The sequence below is a fragment of the Schistocerca serialis genome, chromosome 2 (genome assembly GCF_023864345.2).
Source record: "Schistocerca serialis cubense isolate TAMUIC-IGC-003099 chromosome 2, iqSchSeri2.2, whole genome shotgun sequence".
In the NCBI taxonomy this organism is placed as follows: Eukaryota; Metazoa; Arthropoda; class Insecta; order Orthoptera; family Acrididae; genus Schistocerca; species Schistocerca serialis.
Genome location: NC_064639.1, coordinates 230,971,958 through 230,998,750, shown reverse-complemented (window position 1 = coordinate 230,998,750; position 26,793 = coordinate 230,971,958). Strand labels below are relative to the sequence as shown.

The 26,793-nt window shown below is 45.1% G+C and overlaps 1 pseudogene; it reads right to left on the bottom strand.

The window, feature by feature from the left end:
- Positions 1–7,402: 7,402 nt before the first annotated feature.
- LOC126455862 (dehydrogenase/reductase SDR family member 11-like) overlaps positions 7,403–26,793 on the bottom strand; it is a 57,849-nt pseudogene continuing 38,458 nt past the window's right edge.

Genomic DNA, 26,793 nt, shown 5'->3' with positions numbered 1-26,793 from the left:
ATCGATGTACTGTGGAGACCTCACGCCCTACGTGTTGAGCAATTCGGCGGTACGTCCACCCGGCCTCCGGCATGCCCACTATACGCCCTCGCTCAAAGTCCGTCAACTGCACATACGGTTCACGTCCACGCTGTCGCGGCATGCTACCAGTGTTAAAGACTGCGATGGAGCTCCGTATGCCACGGCAAACTGGCTGACACTGACGGCGGCGGTGCACAAATGCTGCGCAGCTAGCGCCATTCGACGGCCAACACCGCGGTTCCTGGTGTGTCCGCTGTGCCGTGCGTGTGATCATTGCTTGTACAGCCCTCTCGCAGTGTCCGGAGCAAGTATGGTGGGTCTGACACACCGGTGTCAATGTGTTCTTTTTTCCATTTCCAGGAGTGTATTTCTGGGGAGTTTGGTGGCCAGCGGAAGTGTTCAAAATCAGAAGAATCCGCATATTAAAGGATGCTCTCCAATTCCACTGCGGCAGCCCGTGATGCAGTAGTGTGCAGCAATGGACTACCCTCCATTGCTACGAAGACTGAATTTAGGCCTCACTTTTCTCTGCACGATTTCAGCAGAACGGTTTTGATGCCTTGGTTCTGGAAAGGAATTTTGAGCTATTACCGTTCTGCATATGTTACCTTCTACACCTGTATAATACTAAAGGGTGGTTAAATGAGCATTGTAGGCCTGCAACTGCCGTGAACTGGAACCACAATGCACACTGCTGCACCACGTGCTACTGCAGTGGAATTGGAGAGCTGGTGATTCAGTACAATAATGCCATGCATGCTGTGACGTGATGATGCAACCTGAGAGTCAGGTCAAGGTCCGCAAGACTCTTCTCAGTACCAGGAAATGTTGAGAATCTGAGAACCGACAACTTGGCACCGTGGTTGTTGGGACATGCCTGCTGCAACTAGAGAGCAGGCGGGTCTCACACTTAGCAGCAACAACCGTGCCGTGCCTGCTGCAGACATGATTGCTAGGAAGCGAGTTAACTTTCCAAACACTGTGTACACATTAGTTTACGTACTGGACGTTTGGGATTTTACCACACACAGAGAGGCTCACAAGGGCCCATGGATGCAAGTAGCAATCGACTATTAGTGCTTTGATCCTCAGACTGACGAAGTCTCCAAAATTATTTCTCCTGTTCTTTAAGAAGAGGACAGTTGACGTGACATATGTTTAGTACTTACCTGAAGCCTGTGAGTGAGAAGGTGGGAAATAGGAAGTGAACATATAAATAATAGTTGTGCCTACAAAACAATTATTGGTGGATGTGTAATTTATACTAACAATATCAGTATAAGATTTCCCATGTTTTCCAGTAATAACCACAAACCAAAGCGTTCGTCATTTGGTCTCTGCTTTCTCCCTGATAGCTGATGGATGTTCAGAACATTTCAAGAAGACATGTTAGTACTTTCCAACAACACACAAGCCTATTTTTACACTCGAAAGGTCAAAGATGCCTGTACTTCCGATCATGTGATCTTCCACAAATTCCTTCTAAATATCCTTGTACTTGTAGTCAAATTGTAAACTCCCAGCTGAATTGCACTATCGTGTGTATACGTGCGTCAGTATGTTGAAGGGCTGTCAGGCGTTGGGCATTGAGCGTGTTGTGTGAGGCATCAGCTGTGAGGCGTCAGGCATCAGGCGTCATGACTCATGTGTCGGGATGTCAGGCATCAGCCGTTAAGCTCCAATCTATGTTCTGTTAATGCTAAACAGTATGGCAACACCTCATTCTGGCTTGCAGGTACAACACGTTATAACCAATGGTCCAACAACACAGGCGTAAAGCAAACAGAGAAGCAAGGCATTCATGTCACTCCAGGTACGCAGAACCACCTCGGGAATTTCTACTTAATGATCACGTAATCTGTAGTTTGTAAGACTTCAGATATAGATGCATGCATTTGTCTGTGTCGTATTTTTTATACCACGGTAACGAAGCAGTTTGTGGTTTTCTTGGCGAGTAAGGGGTGGTTCTTCTTTAGATAAAGAATGTATTTTGTTTTCAACACACACACACACACACAAACACTGTTGCAGTCAGTATATTGACGTTATTCTGGTGTAAACACACGAGTACCGCTCCAACCCTCGCCGCACATACCGACTATCACACTTTGATACAGCGCTACACTATTGTGTCCATCCGTACAGGGCTCAGTCTCCCTCCCTCCCACGGAAACCTTGCGCACAAAATAGCTTAGCTGGACTGGAGTTCACAACTGTATTGTAAATACAATCAGATTTAGAATGCACGACCGAAAGACCACGTGACCAGAAGTGCCGTCATCTCGGATTACAAAGAGTATAAAAGGAGATTTGATAGCCGCAACGGATCAGTCTTCTGTAGTAGCTGAAAATGTCAAAATGCTTAACATATCAGATTTATAATGGAGGAGGACGGTACCAGCTTACGAATCCTTTGGTTTATGGTTATTAGTGATGAATGTGGACAATCTTGTTTCTGACACTGGCAACATAAATTGCACCGAAAATGGTACGCTTGTTAGCAAGAAGAATTTAAATGTCATTACTCCCATTACAGATCCGTTTTGCGATAACATTACGATTGTTAAAATCTGTGATAAAGCGGACTGTCAGGATCAATTAGAGACGGGACAATCTGTAATGTTAAAGAAAGAGATGTGTAGCTCATTTAACTAGTATATACGCAGCACATTCTCCAAATTCATACTCCAAGACATTCGTACTCCAAGACATCGCGAAACTACCATTTCTCCTACACGAGAACGACGGTGTGAAGGCAAGAGGAATATTTAATAAAATCAGCAAGGAAGCCCTAGAAACCATTTCGAAGAATATAAAAAATCCTGTGGCTATACCATATGATGTGGAATTAGCAGATATTAAGATGGATGTTCTAATGGAGCGGCTGCCTGGAATATTGCAGCAGCTACATGCAGACGACTATTACCTTTCGGATTTGGACATAACAAGAGACTTCGCCAGGAACATTAACAAATTCGAGATTTTCTACTACCTAATATCAAACCATGACTTCTGTTTGGGCGAAGACTATCAAAGATTCATCAGCGTGCTTGTGGACAACGCTAAGGCAGTTGGAATAGACTTTTTAACGTGGATGGCCTCCAATTGTAGGGTAAATACAGATTCTATATCATATGTCACATCACAAGCACATGTGTGGTCAAATCAATTCGTAACCACTTTATAGATTTTGTGAAGTGTCCAGACATGCGACTACGAGATCTCTTACGTTCTCCTTGGCATAGGAATATTGTTTTACTGGCCTGGAAGCTACAATTTATAACTAGTTAAGTGTTCAGCCAGGCGACTACGAGAAACTTTTACATCCACCTTAGCTAACAAACATGTATCACCAGACTGGAGGCTAAAATTTACGAGTATAAGTACAGAATGGGTCGTATATCTGAACCTGTGTAAAACTGTTTCAGTGATTTAAACTCCAAAAAACATTATTTACTATGTTCTCGAGCGTACTCTGTGCCAATTACATCCATGGGGTATCAGATAATTAATCACTTACAGAATAGCTTCTGTGTGGTGTGTAACAACGTTCTGCAGTGTGTCTACCAGAAAAGTAACTTGTGTTCAGCTAAATCTGCCAGACCCTCGAGACCCAGAAAATCTTATAAGTTATTCTCTGTCTGCATATAGTTTTAATTATCTAACTGTAAACTATGGGGAGATTTTTAACACTGACTCCAACAAAGAGAATATAAGTGTTACACAGAAGTGTTATATCACAGCAGGAGAAACACATTTCTGTCAAACCAGGGCAGTGTTCTCCATCATACTGTTGGATGTAGTTATCGCAGAATTAGGACTGGTACCCACAAACAATGTTATTCCACATGTCCTAAGAAAAAGAGTAAATGTCCCATACAGGCTTAAGCCAGCCCATCAAAGAAATTTCGCCTCGCCTTTAAATGCAGTTACTGTGTTGTTTGTACGAAAAGAATACTGGAAATGGAAGAGATCGAAGCCAAAAAACGAAAACTGAAGTATAAGGTGAGGACAACCGCCATGAAGGAAGAATATAAACTTCAAGTGTAAAAAGACGAAGTTATTGCAAATGTGCAATCGAGGCACATAGCTTTGGTGCGTTGAAGCAGACAGACAGGGGAAGAGGTTAAGGTGAGCAGTGGGAAGATTTATATATTAGGAGAAATGTTGTAAAAAGAAAAGGAAATATCATCAGAAATCACACTTGGCGCATGTTTGAATGTAAGGAGCATGAGATATATTGGTTGTACTGAATGTTTGCCACTAAGAGCATCGTTGCATGCCTAAACACACGAACGTCATATCCTTTAACTAATAGAGGTTGTGTTATTGAGTAGAGCTTGGGGGAGTGAAGGCAGTAACTTTCAAGTAGAATGTGTGTGGGAGTTGTCAGCCAGAGAGCGTGAGAGAGTGTTGTGTCATGGCTGAGTAAGCGTCTGGGATGGTGGGTGTGCTACACAGAGATTTTTATTTGAGATGTTTCACTATGCGTAACTGAGAAAAGAAAATGATTTTATGTGACTGTAAAGAGAGACATCTCGTTAAAAAAATTTAAGAAAAGATAATAGCATTTAATTTTTCTTACTGTAAGCGCTAGTTAGTAATTACTAGTTCTGCAGTGTAAAAATTTCTTTGTGTTTAGCAATATCTACTTGTATACATCCAGAGTGACTTAAAAGTCATGTGTTCAGTAGTCTAATTATCCTACTGCTGTCACTGTTAGTTAAAAATATTTCATTAGGAAAGCATAGAGTATACTGTAACATAATGTTTTCATTGTGTTTAGTAACATCTACGTGTTGGTATCCAGAAAAGATTATCACTCTTATGTTCAATATTTCAGTTAGATTGCTCCATTTGCTGGCAGTTAAAGTATATCATTAAAAAGGCAAAGTGGTGATCTGATGTAAATTTAAGACCATGTGTAAATTGTACGACGTGTGACAATGCTAAAGAGACGTCATAATATATGCTAGGAAGAGTTATTTCTGAGTCATTAAAAGCATTCCATGTAATTTCAAAATACTTCCCTACTCATATTTCACGAAGCGTATCCTGACTATTAAGTGATAGATTAGGCAACACTTACACTGTAACGCCTTGCACTGTAGCGAGGACAGTGAATCCCACTTTCAAAAAAGGAACAAAAGCTTCATTTGCGAAAAACAGTCTGACAAGTAGGATAAAAAGATAAACTGTTTTGCAGCGATTTATTTCAGTTTATCATTTTTACAGTGCACTCAGGGCAAAGCGCAGTTATCCGTTCCCAAATAAGAACTCACTTTAGCGACAAAATATACATTATGAGAGAGAATTAAGATCAGTTTTCATTTACAAAATTTCGTATAAATTCAGCAGATGCGGTTTTTTTTCTGGTGGGGTCCATTTACACTACGTAACAGTTAACCATTGTGTAAGATAGACTGTTTCATGAAAGAGCCATCTTGATTATTCTTATGGACCATTATTCATATACAATCTAATTTACAGACAGTCAGGTGGGTTTTAGATTAATCAGAATCTTACACATAAAAAGTTAATTTGCACAGATTTATTTGTGTTCAAATGTAGGGTAGCGCAGACAATTCTATACCACATATTGTAATCAGAGTTGTAGAACATTTCTTTCCGATTGTCAGCAACACATTTAATTATACACACATACAGTTTGCAATTACGAAGCAGAAGCATAAAACGACCAGGTGTAGAGAATCGATAGGAGCGGAGAGGGGAAATTCATTGGAACACAGCACAGTGGGATGTAAAAAACATGAATCCGTTCTGTTTACAATAAGATACAGTGTGATGTGATGTGGAATAGAAAGTATGCACTACGCCAGACTTCATTTACTACAAAATGTTTAATGATTATCGTCTTACGAAGCATTTAGCTTTGAGGTCAGCTTGATTAAATATTTACAACAATGTGATTCCTTTTGTTCTATGTAAGATATTCTGGAATCGATTGCAGAGAATTACATTTCAATAGCGCAGAAGTAACGGCGTCTTGTGTGTACTAAAAAACATGCAACGCTTTGAAGATTAGGGTTCCACTTAAGCCACATTTTGTTATCCTGAGACTTTCCCAGGACTCACAGAAAATTGGTAATTGTGTTTTACTTCACTCTGAAAGGAGTGCCTCATTAAAAGGCTCACTGACAGCTAATGAACGCCCCAACGCCCCCGAGTTTCCAAGTACCCGAGAAACTTGAGCGGGAAGCTTCCCAGTACGAACATGCGGACATTCCGTTAAGGTGGTGCCATCTTGGCGACTCTTCAATGCACAGAACAGAAACTTGGACGCATTCACGAAAATCTTGTGTGTGAGCATCTAGGGGACTTGGTGCAGACAGTGACTGGTGCCTCGGCGTGTGTGAGACTGCCATGGGAACAGAGTTTGGGTTCTTATCTCCATACTGCTCGCCTCGCAGGGCTTCTTCAGAATGGGATCAAAATGGTTGATGGCCTATAATATCGCCTAACAGGGTGGAGCTACCTAATTTCTACTGTTCGTTGTGGTACAGTGGAAGCTGAGACCAACAGTCACGGGACGATACTAAGGGAAATTCAGCGCCATCAAGAACGGAATTGGGAGAAGGAAAAGAAAACTCCTGAGCACAGAGCTACGAGGGTTTTGACTTGGTTGATATGAGGTGATTCTGTTTCGGAGTGAGCATTCTCATTTGGCATTTTGGAGGCATTTCAGTCTTCTTCCATTCAGTTTTCAGACCGACAGCCTTGCATTCATCTCAAGGACTACTGTAACTTTGTGAGCTCCTCAGCTTCCATTCCACGTCGGGTGATTTTTCTTTCAGTCCAATGTTCCAATTGTCTTCTTGCTACCTGAGCTACAATCACAAAAATATAGCTTGGATGCCACCTTTCCAGTTAAATTACTGCAGATAAAAGACACCACTTGAGCACAGGGAGATACCAGACGGTCGATATGGGTGGGACAACAGCTCAGCCCCAACTGTGGAGTGATGGATTTAAGGGGGAAACAGCGGACAGGACGCAGGTAAAAGCTGTTCTTAGTGTAGCCTGTAAAACCTCGGGTACACAGAAATGCCAACATAAAAGCCACGGTACCATGCAACCTCAACTACAACTGACAAATCATGTCGGCATAACTTCGCCTTCATGTACCACTGATCTTATCATCGAAGATAAAATGATTAGTTCCCTGCTACAAGTCTAATTGCTGAGAAATGTCTACGTCATACCAGCCTTGGGAGTTTGTACTATTTGTGGAATACAAGCAAGGAATAAGCAATCACTGTTACACGTTTTTACTGTTTGATAATTTTATTTGCTGCATATTGGCGTGCAACAGGGGGCCATTTCGTTCAATTTCTTGACAATATTCATTTTTTCAGGAAGGTCAGTGAAGCAAGGTACACCTGTAGAGGTTGGAGCGCCGGAGGGAGTTGGAGTGCAGCAGGAAGGTGGTGGGACTCTGGTACTGAGAAGACGGGTTCTGTGTGGGTAATTCATCCAGTACACGTTTTAATGCCGAAGTCAAGGTTTCAGATTGGAGTCTAAACTCTGAGCTATGTATCAGACAGACAGAAAGTTTTAGCCGGGCATACAGTCTGCTGCACAGTGGAAGATTCGTCTGTGACGTTGTGTTTGCAGTCGTTTCTTTAATTAACCTACTACTTTTATCATAAAGCCGCAATTCCCATAACGTGTTTTATCATAGTGTTATCCATAGAATCATACGCTGTGTTGACATAAATCAATTTTATCATCAGATTTTTGGTGTATCATGATTATTATTTTTGTTTTACACCACTCAGTTTCCTTTTCTACAATTACCATAAACTTGCTTGAACAGTGTATTTACTTGCTTAGAAAAATCTGCTTGATAGAAAAGTATATTTGCTAAACCACAAAATCAGCAGTACCAGTCCTGCTCAGAGTCTTTAAAATGTAACAACAAAGTGCACTTGAAATTTACCCCACATCGTATCTTGCTGTTCCTAGCAACCAGGTCCTTTCTCAGTCCTTCAAGCAGAGTCTTGACAGCATGCTTGCTGGCATGGTACATCGAGTAATTTGGATCTGATGGTATAATGTGGCCAGATATACTGGAACAAGAAAAAGAAACAAACTTCTAATGTGTGTACTATACACATACACGTTATATACTGTTTAAGTCAACAAAATTTAGCCAACAAACATGAAAAACTTTGACAATTCATATTTAATTTCCTTAGTGAGGGATCGAATTTTTTTGGCTGGGCTATCTAATTATTAATCATTCATTTTTGATAAGGGGTAGCCTCATGCTAACATTTCTATGGAAGTGCAGGCTTTGAAATTGAAGTATCTGCACTAGCAGAATAGAAACGCGTAATCATAAGTCCGAAAACAATTTATTGGACTCGCCAAAACGAAACAATCATACAATCTCCAACAGAACAACAGGCTCGATCCCAGTTGCGGATAGTCACAAATATAAAATAACAAATAACAATAGAAAAGACCCGACTTTTCACGGGAGCGATCACAATAAACAATTCTACAATGTCAAGATGTTCGTCGACTATACCAAGTCCATCTGCAAGAGATGGGCCAGCTAGAAGAGGTGTCTGGCCGTGGCTGCCAGGGTTGCGCTCTGTTTACTTTCAAGCAGTGAATCGAACTGCCTTTTGCCCGCAGTGCTCCGTGCCATAAATACCGTGTGGTTGATGTATCTGCCGTAACTATTTGCCCTCACAAGCCTGGCGTATCACCGTATTTCCTGGGCTACCTGCTACCTCTATTGAAGCTGTTCGAAGGCTCCCAGAACGGGTATCTGTCCCTGGCGGCCGTTTGTGGAGACCTGATGTTACGTTGTGTTGTGACACCAGTAAATATTAGTGTTGACAATACAGATGATGTAGGTTTTTCTGGTGAATATACGCCCGATGGTGCAGGCATACAGTGTTGGTTGGGCGTGAAGTGAGATGCCGATGCAGCAGGCACTACAATGTATGAAGAGGGCAGCCACAGCAGACCTCCCTCTCCACATCCCTCTCCCCCAGGGGTGAGTGGAAGGCTCATCTCGACATCGAGCCCCAGAGCCATCGGCGACAGGAGACAAGGGGCGGTCAGGCATATCATCCACCTCTATCAGTGTAGGCACCTCTGCCGGAGGGTATGCCTGGGGTGTGACTGGCGGTGATCGCGGAGGCGGTGGTTGGGCAGGGAGAGGAGCACCATCATCCCCAAGGGCCCCAACAGCCATGGAGACAGCAGAGGTGCCGGTTGCGGACCACACCGGAGGCAAAGCTTGTTGGTGTGCCTCTGGACCACTGTGCCGTTGTCGAGGGTGACTGCTACCATAGTGCAGACAATGAGTGATGAGACTATGGCAGGGACCCACTGTGGACGATTCTGGGTGAACACCATCTCCCAGACAAAATCCTGCAGAGAAAGACGAGGCCATGTCAAATGCAGAGGAGCTGGGTGGGGAGAAGACAGGAACAGGAGAGACAAGGGGGACCGATGAGGGCAGCCATAAAGTTTTACTGCCAGAGATGACCCATCCTGAACAGTGGGTTGGTAAGAGGAAAGAAACACACAGGCATCGTCCAGGGAGTGTTGGGGACACAGTTTCGAAATCTGGACTTGTACAAGAAACCAATCAGCTAATCCGTTAGATACAGAATGAAAGAGAGTGGTATGAATGAACTAGATGCCCTGGGACGTGCAGAAGGAGGTAAATTCAGCAGATGTAAATTGAGGGCCGTTGTCAGTCACCAACGCCTCCATAAGGCCCTCAATGACAAATACGTGGGAAAGAGCTTGGTTGGTAATGGCAGATGACATGGACGACATGCAGGAGACATAAGGAATCCCATTGCCTGCGTCCACAAGGATAAGCCAGTAGGAGCCCAGGAATGGGTCTGCGAAATCCGAGTGCAAAAGGGACCAAGGGTAAGGAGCATGAGGCCACGGGAAAAGGCAGCGAGGGGGTGCCGACTGGTGCCATTGACAAGAGGGACATAAATCCACCCTGTGGGTGATGGCACCGTCCATGCTGTTCCAGTAGACGCGCTAGCGGGCAAGCAATTTCGTCGGGACAGTCACCCAGTGACCAACGTGCAATAGCTCCAAGGTCCACTGACGGAGGGAGGGTGGCAGCACAACCCACCAACGATTATTATCACCTAAGCTGTGGGGGACCCCATCTCTGACATATGTTTCCTGGCAATGGTGCCAGTAGGCTTGGACCTCTGGCTGTAGCAACCGATGATGGTCTGACTGCCACCCATGCTGACCAGCGCCTGGATGGTCAGATTGTCTGCCATATGACTAGCCGGGCATCCAGTGGCAAAGCAACTACTGCCTTGACAGCGGCAGCAGCCAGGTGGAAACAGGCAACCAGTTCAGTTTCGAACTCCTGGTCGGCACTCACTGGGAGATGAGACAGAAGATCTGCATCGGCATGGAGATCTGTGGTCCAAAAACGGATGTCCTAGGAATATACCGTGAGGATCAGTGCCCAGCACTGGAGGTGGTGAGCAGTCCTTGTGGGGATGGCAGCCATAGCACTGAACAATGAGACCACAGGCTTGTGACTGGTGTTTAAGGCGAAGCGGCAGCCATATACAGAGCTGCAGCATGTGGGATAAAACAGAGGTAGTGATTGAGTTGACTGAGCACAGGCTTGGCTCAGATGGCTCTGAGCACTATGGGACTTAACATCTGTGGTCATCAGTCCGCTAGAACTTAGAACTACTTAAACCTAACTAACCCAAGGACATCACACACATCCATGCCCGAGGCAGGATTCGAACCTGCGACCATAGTGGTCACGCGGTTCCAGACTGAAGCGCCTAGAACCGTACAGCCACACCGGCCGGCCAGCACAGGCTTGAGCTGGGAGATGTCCTTCAGGGGCGGCAGCTGCTGAATAGCCTCAACATACTGGAGCATTGATCGAATGCCATTGGCACTCAAAATAGGGCTGAGGTAGGTCACTTGAAGAACAAATAAAACATTTCTCTTTGTTGCAACATAAGCTGGCACCCTGAAGCACATGGAACAGGTACCAGAGGTTCAGAGCCTAGTCCTGGGGCGGATACGCCAGCAACTAAGATGTCATCAAGGTAGTTACCCATCCCCAGAATGTCTCTTGTCAATGTTTCTGAACAGCACTGGAAGGAAGATGGCCGGAGCACTGATGACCCCAATTGGGAGGCGGTTGTAATGGAAGAGCGCAAAGAGGGTATTGATTACAAAGACTGTTTTTGATGACTCGTCCAAAGGAACTGGAGTTAGGCATCCTGCAGGTCAATTTTGACGAACACCTTGCCGCCATTCAACCTGGACAGGATGTCATTAACCTTGGGTATGGGATAGGATTCAGACTGAGTGTTAGGCTTCTCGAGGACCATGATGGGTGTAGCCCAAAGGCTATGGTGGGCTCTCAGCCCCTAGGTAACGAAGCGTCTGCTGTAGATTGTCATGGAGGGCGAACGGTAACGAGTGAGTGTTGAACTTCAGGACCGCAAGGGGAGGAGATCGATATGTACTTCGAACCCAGAGATGTGGCAGAGGACACGTCTGGGAAGTCATCCAGAAGCTACTGCGAGTGAGTGTCTGTTGACAACAACTGGATGGCTGGGCCCAAGTCATGAATTTCTTGAGGCCCAGTAAGGGAAAAGTTCAATTCCCAATTAATTGGTGGTCTTGGGTGCAGCGAGGACCCAAACCCTGGCTGTTACGTCGTGAGTGAGGTACCATACCCAGGCCAAGAACCACCCATGTAGTCAGATGACATCGTTGCTGTAGCCCTTCAGGGAAATATGGAACGGATGAATCGGTAGTGAAACCATCTGACAGGAATCGCCACCGATGATAGTGGCGAAGGACCCCATATCCACTTGAAAAGGGAGAGGAGTGCCATTCAACAGCACAGTCAGAGTGATCTCTGCTGTTTTGTGTGGAAAAACCGACTGCACAAAGGAAATTGTTGGCAGTGGGTCCGCCTCATCCACCATGAAGTTTGAGGCGTCCAAAGCAGTGTGGTCCATGGCCATCAACGATGACGACCGACAGAGCTCGGCTTTGAGACCCTGCTTTAGGCCAAACAGGTCACCCTCTGGAAGTGGCAATCTTGCTTCTGATGTGTGACAAAGCATTGACTACAGGAGCGAAACCGTTGTCGCTGTTGCTGCTGCCACTACGGCCGCCGTTGGCGCAGGTGCGGACCGACACCCTAGTCCTAGAGGGCAGGCGCAGCTCAGGAGGGGGCCCCCAGCGCCACTGCAGTGGCTGTGGAGTTGTGAACTGGCATCACTGGGAGTGGGCGGTGAAGACCTGCGCTGGGGACTGCAGCGTGGAAGCAGAGTGGAAGGACTGCTCATGAACATGGATACTGGATAAACAGGTGTCTAAATGGAGAACTTTCACCTTCTGAAGATCAGTCCGTAAGGTATCATCTAGGGAACGGACAAGAATCATATCACAAACGAGTGCCGAACCATCAGACTGCTTGCAGTGGGGGTTGCCACAGAATAAACGACAGTCACGGGAGAGACCCTGGGGCATAGAAATCCATTCCCTGTATGACTGCATGGGAAGCTTGTTAGAACAGAATCATTTGTGACATGCCGCCGCAACGTGGACCTGAGAGTCAAAATAATCCAATAGGTTAGAAGTCAATGCCTCATAGGAGAGAGCATGAGGTTCTGTATCGGGCTGCAGCTGTCGCAGAAAGCGATAAACTTCCGAGCCCACATAGGCGAGAAAAAAAGCGAGACGCTGAACGTCACGTGACATCAAGAGCAACGAATGCCTCAACGGATTTATCGAACTTGAGAAACACAGGGGATGCGGCATGATGCCCCAGAACTGGGGAAGCTGGGGGGGGGGGGGGGGGGAGGAGGACCACTGCATAGGCGCATAGGCACTTTAAAGGGCGGGGGGATCGGACATCGCCTGTAAACGCTGAAGAATGAGCTCGTTCGTTTGTTGCATTCCTTCCAACAGCGCTATGACCCACGCTGAGGGTTGATCAATACCTGGAATACCACCTGCCATAGCGGACAACAACCGAACAAACGCTGGAAACTCTCAAACCAACTCATTGCCACTAAAGTATCTGTGCTAGGAGAATAAAAATGCGGAAACACAAGTCCGAAAACAATTTACTGGACTCGCCCAAACGAAACAATAATACAATCTTCAATGAAGATGAGTGGGGCAGTGCACAAATGGTTTAATTCATACTTAACTGGAAGAATCCAGAAAGTTGAAATAAGTGGTTCATGTAATGTTAAAACAACAGCTGATTCCTCAATCTGGGGGGCTATCAAGTACGGGGTCCCACACGGTTCGGTCTTAGGTCCTTTATTGTTCTTGATATACATTAATGACTTGCCATTCCACATTGACGAAGATGCAAAGTTAGTTCTTTTTGCTGATGATACAAGTATAGTAATAACATCCAAAAACCAAGAACTAAGTGGTGTAATTGTAAATAATGTTTTTCACAAAATTATTAAGTGGTTCTCAGCAAATGGACTCTCTTTAAATTTTGGTATACAGTTCCGTACAGTAAATGGCACAACTCCAGTAATAAATATAGACTTTGAACAGAAGTCTGTAGCTGAGGCAGAACTTTCAAAATTTTTTGGTGTGTCCATTGATGACAGGTTACGCTGGAAGCAACACATTGATGGTCTGCTGAAACGTCTGAGTTCAGCTACGTATGCTATTAGGGTTATTGCAAATTTTGGTGATAAGAATCTCAGTAAATTAACTTACTATGCCTAATTTCATTCACTGCTTTCGTATGGCATCATATTCTGGGGCAATTCATCGTTGAGTAGAAAAGTATTCATTGCTCAAAAACGTGTAATCAGATTATTGCTGGAGCCCACCCACGGTCATCCTGGAGAGATCTATTTAAGGATCTAGGGTTCCTCACAGTAACCTCACAGTATATATATTCACTTATGAAATTTGTTGTTAATAATCCAACCCAGTTCAAAAGTAATAGCAGTGTGTATAGCTATAACACCAGGAGAAAGGATGATCTTCACTATGCAGGGTTAAATCTGACTTTGGCACAGAAAGGGGTAAATTATGCTGCCACAAAAGTCTATGGTCACCTACCAAACAGCATCAAAAGCCTGACAGATAGCCAACTAACATCTAAAAATAAATTAAAAGAATTTCTAGATGACAACTCTTTCTACTCACTGGCTGAATTTTTAGATATAAACTAAGGGTGGGGGGGGGGACAACAACAACAACTTAAACATTAGTGTCATGCAATATTTTGTGTAATGTAATATCTTGTACAGACATCTTTTATTAACCTGACACGTTCCACATCATTACGAAGTGTCGTATTCATAATCTATGGAACAAGTATTAATCTAATCTACTTTAGAAGAACAGACTCGGTACCAACTGCGGATCGACACAAATATAAATTAACAAATAACAAAAGAAAATACCCGCCTTCTAACAGGAGCGATCACAATAAACAATTCTACAATGTCAAGATGTTCGTCGACTATACCAAATCCATCTGCAAGAGATCGGCCAGCTAGAAGAGATGTCTGGCCGGGGTGGCAGCTCTGTTTACTTTCGAGCAGTGAATCGAACTGCCTTTTGCCAGCAATGCGCCGCCCCATAAAGCCCGTGTGGCCAATGTATCTGCCGTAACTACACTCCTGGAAATGGAAAAAAGAACACATTGACACCGGTGTGTCAGACCCACCATACTTGCTCCGGACACTGCGAGAGGGCTGTACAAGCAATGATCACGCGCACGGCACAGCGGGCACACCAGGAACCGCGGTGTTGGCCGTCGAATGGCGCTAGCTGCGCAGCATTTGTGCACCGCCGCCGTCAGTGTCAGCCAGTTTGCCGTGGCATACGGAGCTCCATCGCAGTCTTTAACACTGGTAGCAAGCCGCGACAGCGTGGACGTGAACCGTATGTGCAGTTGACGGACTTTGAGCGAGGGCGTATAGTGGGCATGCGGGAGGCCGGGTGGACGTACCGCCGAATTGCTCAACACGTGGGGCGTGAGGTCTCCACAGTACATCGATGTCGTCGCCAGTGGTCGGCGGAAGGTGCACGTGCCCGTCGACCTGGGACCGGACCGCAGCGACGCACGGATGCACGCCAAGACCGTAGGATCCTACGCAGTGCCGTAGGGGACCGCACCGCCACGTACCAGCAAATTAGGGACACTGTTGCTCCTGGGGTATCGGCGAGGACCATTCGCAACCGTCTCCATGAAGCTGGGCTACGGTCCCGCACACCGTTAGGCCGTCTTCCGCTCACGCCCCAACATCGTGCAGCCCGCCTCCAGTGGTGTCGCGACAGGCGTGAATGGAGGGACGAATGGAGACGTGTCGTCTTCAGCGATGAGAGTCGCTTCTGCCTTGGTGCCAATGATGGTCGTATGCGTGTTTGGCGCCGTGCAGGTGAGCGCCACAAACAGGACTGCATACGACCGAGGCACACAGGGCCAACACCCGGCATCATGGTGTGGGGAGCGATCTCCTACACTGGCCGTACACCACTGGTGATCGTCGAGGGGACACTGAATAGTGCACGGTACATCCAAACCGTCATCGAACCCATCGTTCTACCATTCCTAGACCGGCAAGGGAACTTGCTGTTCCAACAGGACAATGCACGTCCGCATGTATCCCGTGCCACCCAACGTGCTCTAGAAGGTGTAAGTCAACTACCCTGGCCAGCAAGATCTCCGGATCTGTCCCCCATTGAGCATGTTTGGGACTGGATGAAGCGTCGTCTCACGCGGTCTACACGTCCAGCACGAACGCTGGTCCAACTGAGGCGCCAGGTGGAAATGGCATGGCAAGCCGTTCCACAGGACTACATCCAGCATCTCTACGATCGTCTCCATGGGAGAATAGCAGCCTGCATTGCTGCAAAAGGTGGATATACACTGTACTAGTGCCGACATTGTGCATGCTCTGTTGCCTGTGTCTATGTGCCTGTGGTTCTGTCAGTGTGATCATGTGATGTATCTGACCCCAGGAATGTGTCAATAAAGTTTCCCCTTCCTGGGACAATGAATTCACGGTGTTCTTATTTCAGTTTCCAGGAGTGTATTTGCGATCACATTCCTGGCGTATCAAAGTAGTTCCTAGACTAGATGTGACATCTGGTGAAGCTGTTTTGCAGGTTCTACGAAAGGGGAGTTGTTCCTGGCGGCCGTTGGTGGAGACCTGGTGTTGTGTTGTGTGGCTGCTGGTAAGTATTTGTGTTGACAATTCAGACGACATAGGTTTTCTTGGTGAATGTACGCCCTGTAATGCAGGCATCCCGTGTTGGTTGAACGTGAAGTGAGATGCCGATAAGGTAGGCGCTACGATGTATGAAGTGGGCGGCCGCAGCAGGGTTTAATCTCGCGCTAGGTGTGACAGCAGGACGAACGTGGGACTTCACAGTCCCCGTGCTCAACATAGAACAAGAGCTGTGTGGAGAACAGTTTTACAGCTCTGAAAAGAGAATGCCAAGCGTTTACTGCCAAATACTGCCGCCCCATCGTGAGACTAGTGGAAAGGTTTCTCGTGATGGGTATGTGGTTGCTGAGGAGCAGGAGACGAGATGATTCTGAAACCTCAAGACCGTAGAGACAGCATCTTGTAAGTGGCACATCTAACCTTTTTTGCACGAGGAGAACCTGCAGCAAACGCGGGATATTAGTCGCAAGAATTCCCATGTGAGATGCCAAGCTGTATTCCCATCAAAAGACAAAGTATGCAGAAGAGTACTTGGATGGCTGAATTGTAGATGAAGAAGGGATCTCAATTTGTTCTTGATGTTCCTGCTGAACTGAAATTAGATGAAGAAGATTGGCTGACAGCTTCATGACGTGTAGAGTGGGAGGTATTCCACTTGTAATGGGGGCGGTGATGGCTGTAAGGACAGTTCACGCCAAAGTCGTGAGGTTTGCTCCAAACTGAGCTTTTCGCGGCGAGGGGAACATTGGCTGCACAGCGATTCTCAGGGCTCTCTGGCCGGTGTCAGTATGACGCGTTTCAGTGGATGCCATTTTGAGGCAACGTGTCGGTAGGTCACATTTTGCTGGGCAGCGTTTTGAAACATTGCTAACAAGATGTCAGGGAAGCGTCTCAGCATCAGATTCTAAAGTGCTGATCTCACCTCTAGGAAGGGCGTCATTCGTCTGTCTGTGAACACAGATACGAGCCTGTGCGTCTTTGTGGAGATGGAGGCATTACGAAGTGCTTCTGTACTACTTAAGTCTCTGCTCCTTTCTTATGAGCAATCACGATTCCTGATTTGTGTCCGGGGCTACAAGGAAATAGCTTCGACCCCAGGAATTTGCAGACAGCTACGCAACTCATTTTATCTGCACGGCCACTGGCAGCATTACCCAGATCATCACTGCAGAATTGCCTTTACGGCACTGAATTCGGTGATACGCGCACCACGGCTCGCCAGACAGGCTATCTTTAACAGTACATGTGGTAAGTTCCATTCGTTTGATCACAGAACCCTTTACTGTCGGTGCCAATAAGGGTAGAAGCATTCTTAACTTCGATGTAAATTAGTATCAGTCACTTAAGTGTTTCCGCCGTATAAGCGGTGGAGCGATTTCGATTCACTTTGTACGAGTTTTGCCAATCTCAAATTTAGATTAATGAGTAGGAGTTAACATTGCACTGTTTCTCTGAGAGCTTTCTTTTTCATAACAACCATGTTGCCAGAAGCCAGATGTTCTACTCTTCCTATAATTGGAGTGTAAATACCGATCTTGATCAAGTCAGAATGAAATATTAACACAGCTTGAGGAATTAATCCACAGTTTACTTGTGGTGGGAAACTGTGAATGGCAGGGCTAATTTAATTCCCTTTTTCGGAGGGAACATACTGTTGCGATATCGTCATTTACAGCCACCACACATAAACACACGAAATTAGAAGGAGTCGTGCTGGAAGTGAAATGACAGCACCTTTATGAGCACAGGTCTGTATTAATCACTATTTTATAGTCTTAAAATACACGAACTTCAGTGTGACACTTAACAAGTTTCAGTATTCATCCCTACCTACCATGGGAACGAAACAGATTATTACATGTGATGAGTATGTTTGATAGCTTCTACCTGTAGGAATTGTTACACCAATTCTGCTGTAGACTGAGATCCTCCGTGGAGTTTTTCGTTGGCGAATCTTACGAAAGTTAGTTTCAATTCTGTAACATGTTACTAGTCATAAAAGTGAGGTCATAGTTTTTAGAACTACTGGGAAATGGTTTTTAACGAACGCCGCGTCAGTATATAGATATGACAAAATGAATGGTGTCGTAGAAAGATAAGATAATGAAGATCTGTAGGTTACAATAATTACGCGTCTTCGTTCCTGTGGGTCGAGGGAAGACAAAACTTATATTACAAGATCTGTATGCTAAATGGACCTACATAGGACAGCGAAGGTGCCCTTTTTAGAGCCTTCTTTGTGTAGTGGACATGAAACTATCTGCCATGCACCTCGTCAGGTGGCAACGTTCTAAGCGAAAGAAGTTTTAATGTGCCGTCGATATCAGGGTAACTAGGGACAGAACACTACTTCCCTTTAACATGGATTATATTGAGAAATCAGCGGTGACAGTAATGATTAACACTAGTGTAAATCATTAAGTGGAAACGACGGATATGAATCCTAAAAATAAAACGTCAATTGCAAATATTTAAGTATAATCCTAACACAGTACACCTTATGTTGCTTATGAACAGTGAGGTAATATGTGTTCTAGTGCCGGCCGTTGTGGCCGTGCGGTTGTAGGCGCTTCAGTCTGGAAACGCGTGACCGCTACGGTTGCAGGTTCGAATCCTGCCTCGGGCATGGATGTGTGTGATGTCCTTAGGTTAGTTAGGTTTAAGTAGTTCTAAGTTCTAGGGGACTGATGACCACAGATGTTAAGTCCCATAGTGCTCAGAGCTATTTGAACCATTTTTGTGTTCTAGTGGCAGATGTAAATACGTACCAATACCTCTAGAAATAGGTATTCAAAAATCTGAAATTAATTCTTTACTCTTCAACGACAATACAAAGCGATATGATCGCCAGCAGTTGAACTGTCCGAATTGTAAAGGAAGTAGCTAGTCTTCAAATAATGAAAGCTGAATGCGGTGAAACGTTGAGCCTAATAGGAAAAGTATTGAGCATATGTTTAACGCTGTGAGAAAATTTGTAAGAGTGTATTTACGATATCACATTGCATGTGGCTTTTAAACAAAAATTAAGTTTTTATATCACGAAAAAATCATTTCTTGTTCTATAACTGGATAGATAATCTACGCATAATGAAAAACATTGTTTTAAAGATGTCCTGCTTTTTTATGCTCTGAGAATTTGATAAACGTGCCACCCGAAATAGTTATGACAGCTCACCACAAAACAAGAATGAAAAACAGCGTACAAGACTACAAATAATTGCAACCTAACAGCTACAGTCAAAGTAGGTGTAAATGTAACAATAGATTTCAAGCTGTTTAGTAATACGAGTGTGCTTTAGTAAGTCTCGTAAAAAAGCAAGGACAAACGTTTGCTCGGTAAATAACTGAACTTATTTCTCGACATTATCTTCTTTAAGGGAAACACACTTGGTCCACCGATCTACCTGCTTTCTCATTCCATCAGAGAAAAAGGTTATGTCAAACACTGCAAAATACTCTTTGATTGCAACTACAACTTTCTCATTTGATGAAAATTTCTTCCAGAAGCCGAAGTTTCAAGTTAGGGAACAGGAAGAAGTAACTTGGCACAAAGACTGGTGAATAAGGTGGATGAGGAACCAGTTCAAAGCCCAATTGACGCCTTTGTTATCGCTGATGTGTGGGATGGTACATTATCCTGGTGAAAGAGCACTTTTCTGTGTACCATCCTAGGTCTTTCTTCAGCCAACACAAGTTTCAAACGTTCAAATAATGAACCACGATAGGATCTAGTTATATTTCTAACTTTTTCCAAGTAATCTATTAGTATTATTCCCTGAGAATCCCAAAAATTAGTGGCCATCACCTTACCAGCTGACACAACTGGATTTTTTATTTCATTACGGGGAATATAAAAACATATCACCAAAATAAAACGCTGGTTCAATTCCAGAACACCATTGTCTGAAGCACTGACTTTAACATTACAGGATATTTGTTTCACAACGATGGCCCTATGCATTTTTTGCATCAGCTCCGGCATACAGTGTGCAATTAACAGAATGCATTCGTGTACATGTCATAGTAACAAGATATATTGCTGAAGTAAATAAATCAATCAGAAATCAGAGAAAGAAAACTTCTTAGTTGGGAAAATTAAGAAATCATAGCTCAGATTTTTCTCAATGACGAGAGAAGAGGTCATTGTGCGTAACGGTTGATAGAACTATACAATGTGACATCATTAAGAAACAGAAATAAAAGCAAGAATGTTTCAACTTATTGTTATCTATAACCTCGTTATTGGAATAAAGTTATATGAATGCAGCAGGTACCCTTATGCTGCACTCTGTTTACTTTGACTACGTGTTACAATCCTGACGGCGTTTGTCTGAAGACAGTGTCTTCTCTTTGTATACTTGATGATCCTATACAATGAAGCAGCGTTCAAGAAAAATTAGTCATTCTAAGATTTAGCCATCGCTATACAGCCATCCACAGCCACTACTTCTACGCCTTCGTCCCACTGTATACACTTTTATGAGCCGAAACGTTATAATCACCTGCTTAATACCTTGTATCTTCGTCTTTGGAACAAAATAAATCACTGACTCTGCGAATCAGGGACCCGACAGTTTTTGGTAGGTTTGTGGAGGTATCCGGCATTCGTTGGTTTGAATACGTGGTGCTGGCGCCCGATAGCGACCCAGATGTTTTCCTTAGGATTTATCAAGCGCATTTGGTCGCCGAGACGTCAGTGTGAGTTCACTATACTCCTCAAACCACTGTAGCACGGTTCTGGCTCCGAGACACGGGCAGTTATACTGCTGCAAAATACGTCACCGTCGGGAATGACATCAAGCATGAAGGGACGGAGGTGGATCGCAGCTGTCAGCGTGTCTTCGATTACTAGCTCATGTCCCATGCAAGCGCAGTCGAATTGCATAATACTGTCCCCACAAACCTGGTCCATGGCACGCTACTCATATCGAGCCGCCCTCACCTCCATGTTTGTGGAGACGATCATCGACGTAGTATAGCCATAATGTGATTCACCCGAGTAGCCGACATGTTTCCATTGATCGACTGTCGAATCCAGATGGTTCCGTACTCACTGCAAAGGTAAATGACGACTGCGTCGGGTCAACATGTAGAAACATAGGGGTGGTCTGCTGCAGTGCTTAATGTTGAATAATGTGCGATGAATGGTGTACTCCGAAACGTGCGTGCATCAGCATTGTGCTCTTTGGGCAGAGATGCCACAGATCACCATCTATCCTACTTTACAGAGCAGACAAGCTTCCGAAACCCACATTCTGTGAAGAGTCGTGGGCGACCAACCATTTATCGCCTAGTGGTAGTTTCACTGTCCTTTTACCTCTTTCCGTAGATGCAAACGACAGTAGCACGTAAGCAATCGAACAGATTCTCCGATTTCGAGGTTCTCGTTCATAGGTTATGCGTAATAATAATCTGCCCTTTACGAAAGTCGCTTTTCGCAGTGGATTTCCCCATTTGCAGTCCAAATCTTCGCTAGGATGATCCCCTGCCGGTGTCTGCTACGCTTACTTTTGTTAAGTCGTCACGTGCCCGCAACGTCACCTGGCAGCATCCAGCGTCGGGGTGGACAATTGTCATAATGTTGTGGCTGATCAGTGTGTGACCGTGTGTCCAAAATGATCTATGGTGAAATTATCACATGCAGCTAGTTACGAACAAGATAGATTTCGGTCTCTAATTCACTGGAGGAATCTCAATTAAATGGGCCAACCACGAAAATCGTAACTTACAAAAAGCTCCACCGGTCGCTGAGTATTGCCTTTGTATGTAGTACGACTCTTACCTGTTTCGATAAATACAAGGCCAAGATAAGTAAAAAAAATAATGTCTCTTTTTGCCATCAGTGCATTTGGTCAGCACGGAGCGGGAGAATTCTGAACCAGTCTCATTGTTGTACATCGCAATACATATTTGGTACAAGATGAGGAAGAGTACTGTAAACCAAGAAGAGTCAAGAAACATATTACTTCCTCCCCCCAAGGTCTCTCACGAAATGATCATGTCAGTGCAGTCACAGATCTGAGTGCAGATTTAAAGCGTAGCGACAGCACAGATAATGATTCTCAGGCAGTGACTAACGTCGACGTTTATCAGAAGCTCAGAAGCCTAATAAAGCATCTTCGTTGTCACATGCTAAATGGCTGTATTTTGAAGAATACCTATTTAGCGTCTCATAAGACGAAAAAGAAAAAGTACCACTATAAACGCTTTGAAGCGCACCTGCATATGTGGATGATGAAACCGTCGTCGACTCCCCTGTCCAGCATGCTCTGGACGGCCTCCCTGGTGCAGATGGACAGCCCCAGCACGTTGACGTCCAGTATGCGCTTCCACTCGGCTGTCTGTCCAGCTGGGAACAGAGGATGCCACCACGATCAGTCAGCAATAAAGCGAAGCACGAGGACTGTATTGAAACCGTGTTCACTGACACACTGTTCAAAAGGCTTATGCCATTAAAGTTACTGTCCCTGTATATAATGAAACTACTCAGCATAGCCATCACTTTAAATGTAGTTGAGCCGTGTTGGGCTCATGTATGCATTGGTTTAAATCTTGGTTCCTATTCTGTGTTTGGATTCCCGCGGTTGTTGCGATTATGTTGTTGTTCACTCTCTCTGTGAGAGGCAGCAGTGGTGTGTATCGATATTCGCACCTTGTACTATCTTTGGTCTGGTGCTTATAATTTCCTGCTGTGCTGTGTGCGGGCAGTCGGTCGGTTGGCGTGGAGCAGCGAGGAAATCTCCGCAGGGCGCAGTTTGGCTGGGCCCGCTGGCGCTCTCTACAGAGTGTCAGAGTGAGTGGGGCTGTTCCCGTTCCTAAGAGGTCCGAGGCTCACCGACCCTGGACGCGAAAGTTGAGTTTGGATTTAATTTACCAGCAAGTCAAGACTGTTCACATTGTGCCGTTTGGTTCTCGTTGTTCGCTGTTGGGACATTCCCGCGGGCAACAACGTTTGTGTTCGAGTTGGCGAAGGTTTAGCTACTGTCCGGTGGAGTCTAACTGTATTTGGTTATTTGCAATTGAAGTGCACCAGCGGAATTTTCTGCCTTATGACCGTTAATGTTACGGTTACCTGCCCTGGCCGTTGACGTAAATTTAGGCAGTGTCCTTTCCTCACCATGTTGTCGCTGTCCAGCACGGTGTGTAGTTCGACAGCATAATTTACGCTTGTTTGTGGGCTTCCATGCCTTTTACGTTAGCATTGAACTCCCGTTTGTGTGCTGGTCGAGTGGAGCGCAAGTTACCTTGTCGGTGGGTCCGTTGACTGTTTGTTTGGTTGTCGTCGGATCGAGAATGGTTGGGCCGACTGCCTGTCTCACCTAAGTGAACGTTACTATTTCAAGTGCTGGCCGACCCCCGAAACTTCTGAGCGCCGTTAGCTGCACTGCCTCTTCTTATTTTCTGTTGTGTGTATTTGTATGGCTCATAGCTGATGGTTTTGAATTAAAGTTGAATTGTTTTTAGAGGTGTTTTAAGTTATGGGCTTTCAGCCGTTTTAAAATTAGAAGTTTCTTGCTTGTCAGGTGTCATATTGTTTGGGCTTTCAGCCTGATTAATATATTGTTTAAAGATAAAGCCTTGGGCCTTCAACCTAATAAAATTATTTTAGTTATGTTTTAAGTCATGGGCCTTCAGTCATTTTAAAATTGAAATTAAAGTTCCTTGATTGTCAAGTGTTAGATTGTTTGGGGCCTTCAGCCTAGTTTAAGATAAGGCTTTTTTGTTCAAAGGCCGGCCGGTGTGGCCGTGCGGTTCTAGGCGCTTCAGTTTGGCACCGTGTGACTGCTACGGTCGCAGGTTCGAATCCTGCCTCGGTCATGGATGTGTGTGATGTCCTTAGGTTAGTTAGGTTTAATTAGTTCTAAGTTCTAGGCGACTGATGACCTCAGCAGTTAAGGCGCATAGTGCTCAGAGACATTTTTTTTGTTGTTCAAATTTATTTTACCTTGAGCTTCAAGTCATGGGGCCTTCGCCGTTTTTAAATTCAGGATCTTTGTCTTTCGAGCATCAGGCTGTTTGGGGCCTTCAGACTAATTGAAGATAAGGCCTTCTGCCTTGAGATGTTTTATTTAATTTAACCTTGAATCTTAAATCATCGGCCTTCAGCCGTCCTTAAATTAAGGTTGTTGCTTTTCAAGTGTTAGATTTTGGGGCCTTCAGCCAAATTATAGAACTTACGTAGCGTGAGGCCTTCTGCCTTCTAAATATTCTTTTTGGCGTCTGAATTTTGAGTTAATGGCTTTCAGCCTTTGTTTTAAATTAAAGTATTTGTGCCCTTAAGGCACAAGATAGCGTGGCGTATTCAGCCGATAACTAAGTTCAAGAATTTGTACTGTAATGTTTGGTCAAATAAATAAAGTTATATGTGTTCGAGTGTAACTGACAGCCACTCATTTTGGCCCCTTTCCACAATTCCAACTACCTGTCCTGTCCTGCGGGTTTAGCAAGGCGTTTCAGTAGTGACTGAGCATCATCATTGAAGCTTATTCTGTGACACTCGTCCACAGAAGTCGGGTGCACACTGTTGTATCTACGAGGGTCGTTCCGAAAGTAATGCCCCCTTTTTTTTATTCATGGAAACTGCAAGAGATACATAAATCATAGCCGGTCTTGGTGGCCGAGCGGTTCTAGGCTCTACAGTCTGGAACCGCGCGACCGCTACGGTCGCAGGTTCGAATCCTGCCTCGGGCATGGATGTTTGTGATGTCCTTAGGTTAGTTTAAGTAATTCTAAGTTCTAGGGGACTGATCACCTTAGAAGTTAAGTCCCATAGTGCTCAGAGCCATTTGAACCACAAAACCCAACAGCACAGTTAAACAGAGCAATACTCCATCTACAAACTGTCATTTTTCCACATAGTCACCACCAATCGTCATACACTTTCGTCAACGATGAACCAGATCGTGCATGCCGCTCTTGTAGAAACGGAACCAGCTGAGGCTAACCACTTCCTTACAGCTTTGACGACAGTATCCGTGTCTTGAAAATGTTCGCCACATAGTCCATTTTTCAGAGGCACAAAGAGATGGTAGTCTGAAGGCGCTAAATCGTGACTGTAGGATGGATGTGGTAAGACAGTCCAGACGAACTTTACAGTGAATTGCATGGTCGCAAAACTGGTGTTAGGCCTGTTGTTATCATGTTGAAGGTAAAAACTGTTCTTCTTCTCTGGCCTTACCCAGGAAATTAGGGCTTTCAGCTTAGTCAGTGTCGTATGGTAGCGTGCTGAATGGACAGTTTCTCAAGGCTCCCGGACATCCAAAGAGCCACACCTGGACTATCAAAATGGTTCAAATGGCTCTGAGCACTATGGGACTTAACATCTTAGGTCATCAGTCCCCTAGAACTTAGAACTACTTAAACCTAACTAACCTAAGGACATCACACACATCCATGCCCGAGGCAGGATTCGAACCAGCGACCGTAGCAGCCCCGCGGTTCCGGCCTGCAGTGCCTAGAACCGCACGACCACCGCGGCCGGCCCCGGGCTATCCCTGAAGACTGTGCACATCACTCTGCTGCAGACAGCTGTGTCTTGAATTTCTTCTTTGACGGAGAATTCGCATGTCGCCTGCCCATGGACTGTCTTTTGGATTCCGGCTCTCAGTGGTGACGCCATGTCTCATCTCTGGTGGCGGTGCGATTCAGAAAATTGTCACCTTCACCTTCGTATTGGTTCAGCAAGTCCCGACAAATTTCCATTCAATGAGCTTTCCGTTCTGTAACCATCCGGGGACACATTCGCGCGGACTTTTCGGTAACCAAGATGTTCCATCATTGTTTCCAGAGCTTTACAATCGACATTCAGCTTTGCACACAATTTTCTGGTAGTTATCCGCCGATCATTACGGATGAGTTGATAAAAAAGCTCTTCATTGCAAAGAATGACAGCTGTGCTAGCTCGAGTGGGCTTTGGCTTGTCATGCACACCATTTTCACCACCCTGAAAATGCCGCACTCATCGCCTTACATTGCTCATGCCTATTATATCGTCTCTATACACCTTCAACAAGCGTCGATGGATTTCAGTCGACACAATTCGTTCAACAGTGAGGATTTGAGTCACAAATCGCTTTTTTTATACAAGCGCCCATAACAGACTCCAGTCTGGAACACTCCTTTGCTGTTGTCAACGACTGCAGAACAACAGAACCACCAGCAAATGAAAGAGAAAGGTTCAAGCATTAGCACTATACCAACATCTGGTGCAGACATACAAATTCACCACCAAAACAAATGGGGGCATTATTTTCGGAACGACCCTTGTACTTCTTCACAGCCACTTCACCTCACCAGTATTATCGAATTGCGGACGTTGACACTGTCTTCCATGGGATCCAACATGAAGAAGTTGGAGGGTGTCACATATGTAGTGTGCGATGGGTGTCCGCCGCCGTAGCGTAGCGCTAGCGTTACCGCCTACCACGCAAGGGGCCAAGGTTCGATTCCCGGCAGGGGACTGGGTATTGTGTGTCCATCGTCATCATTGACTCGGAAGTCGCCGATGTGGCGCCAACTAAAGAGGACTTGCAATACGGCG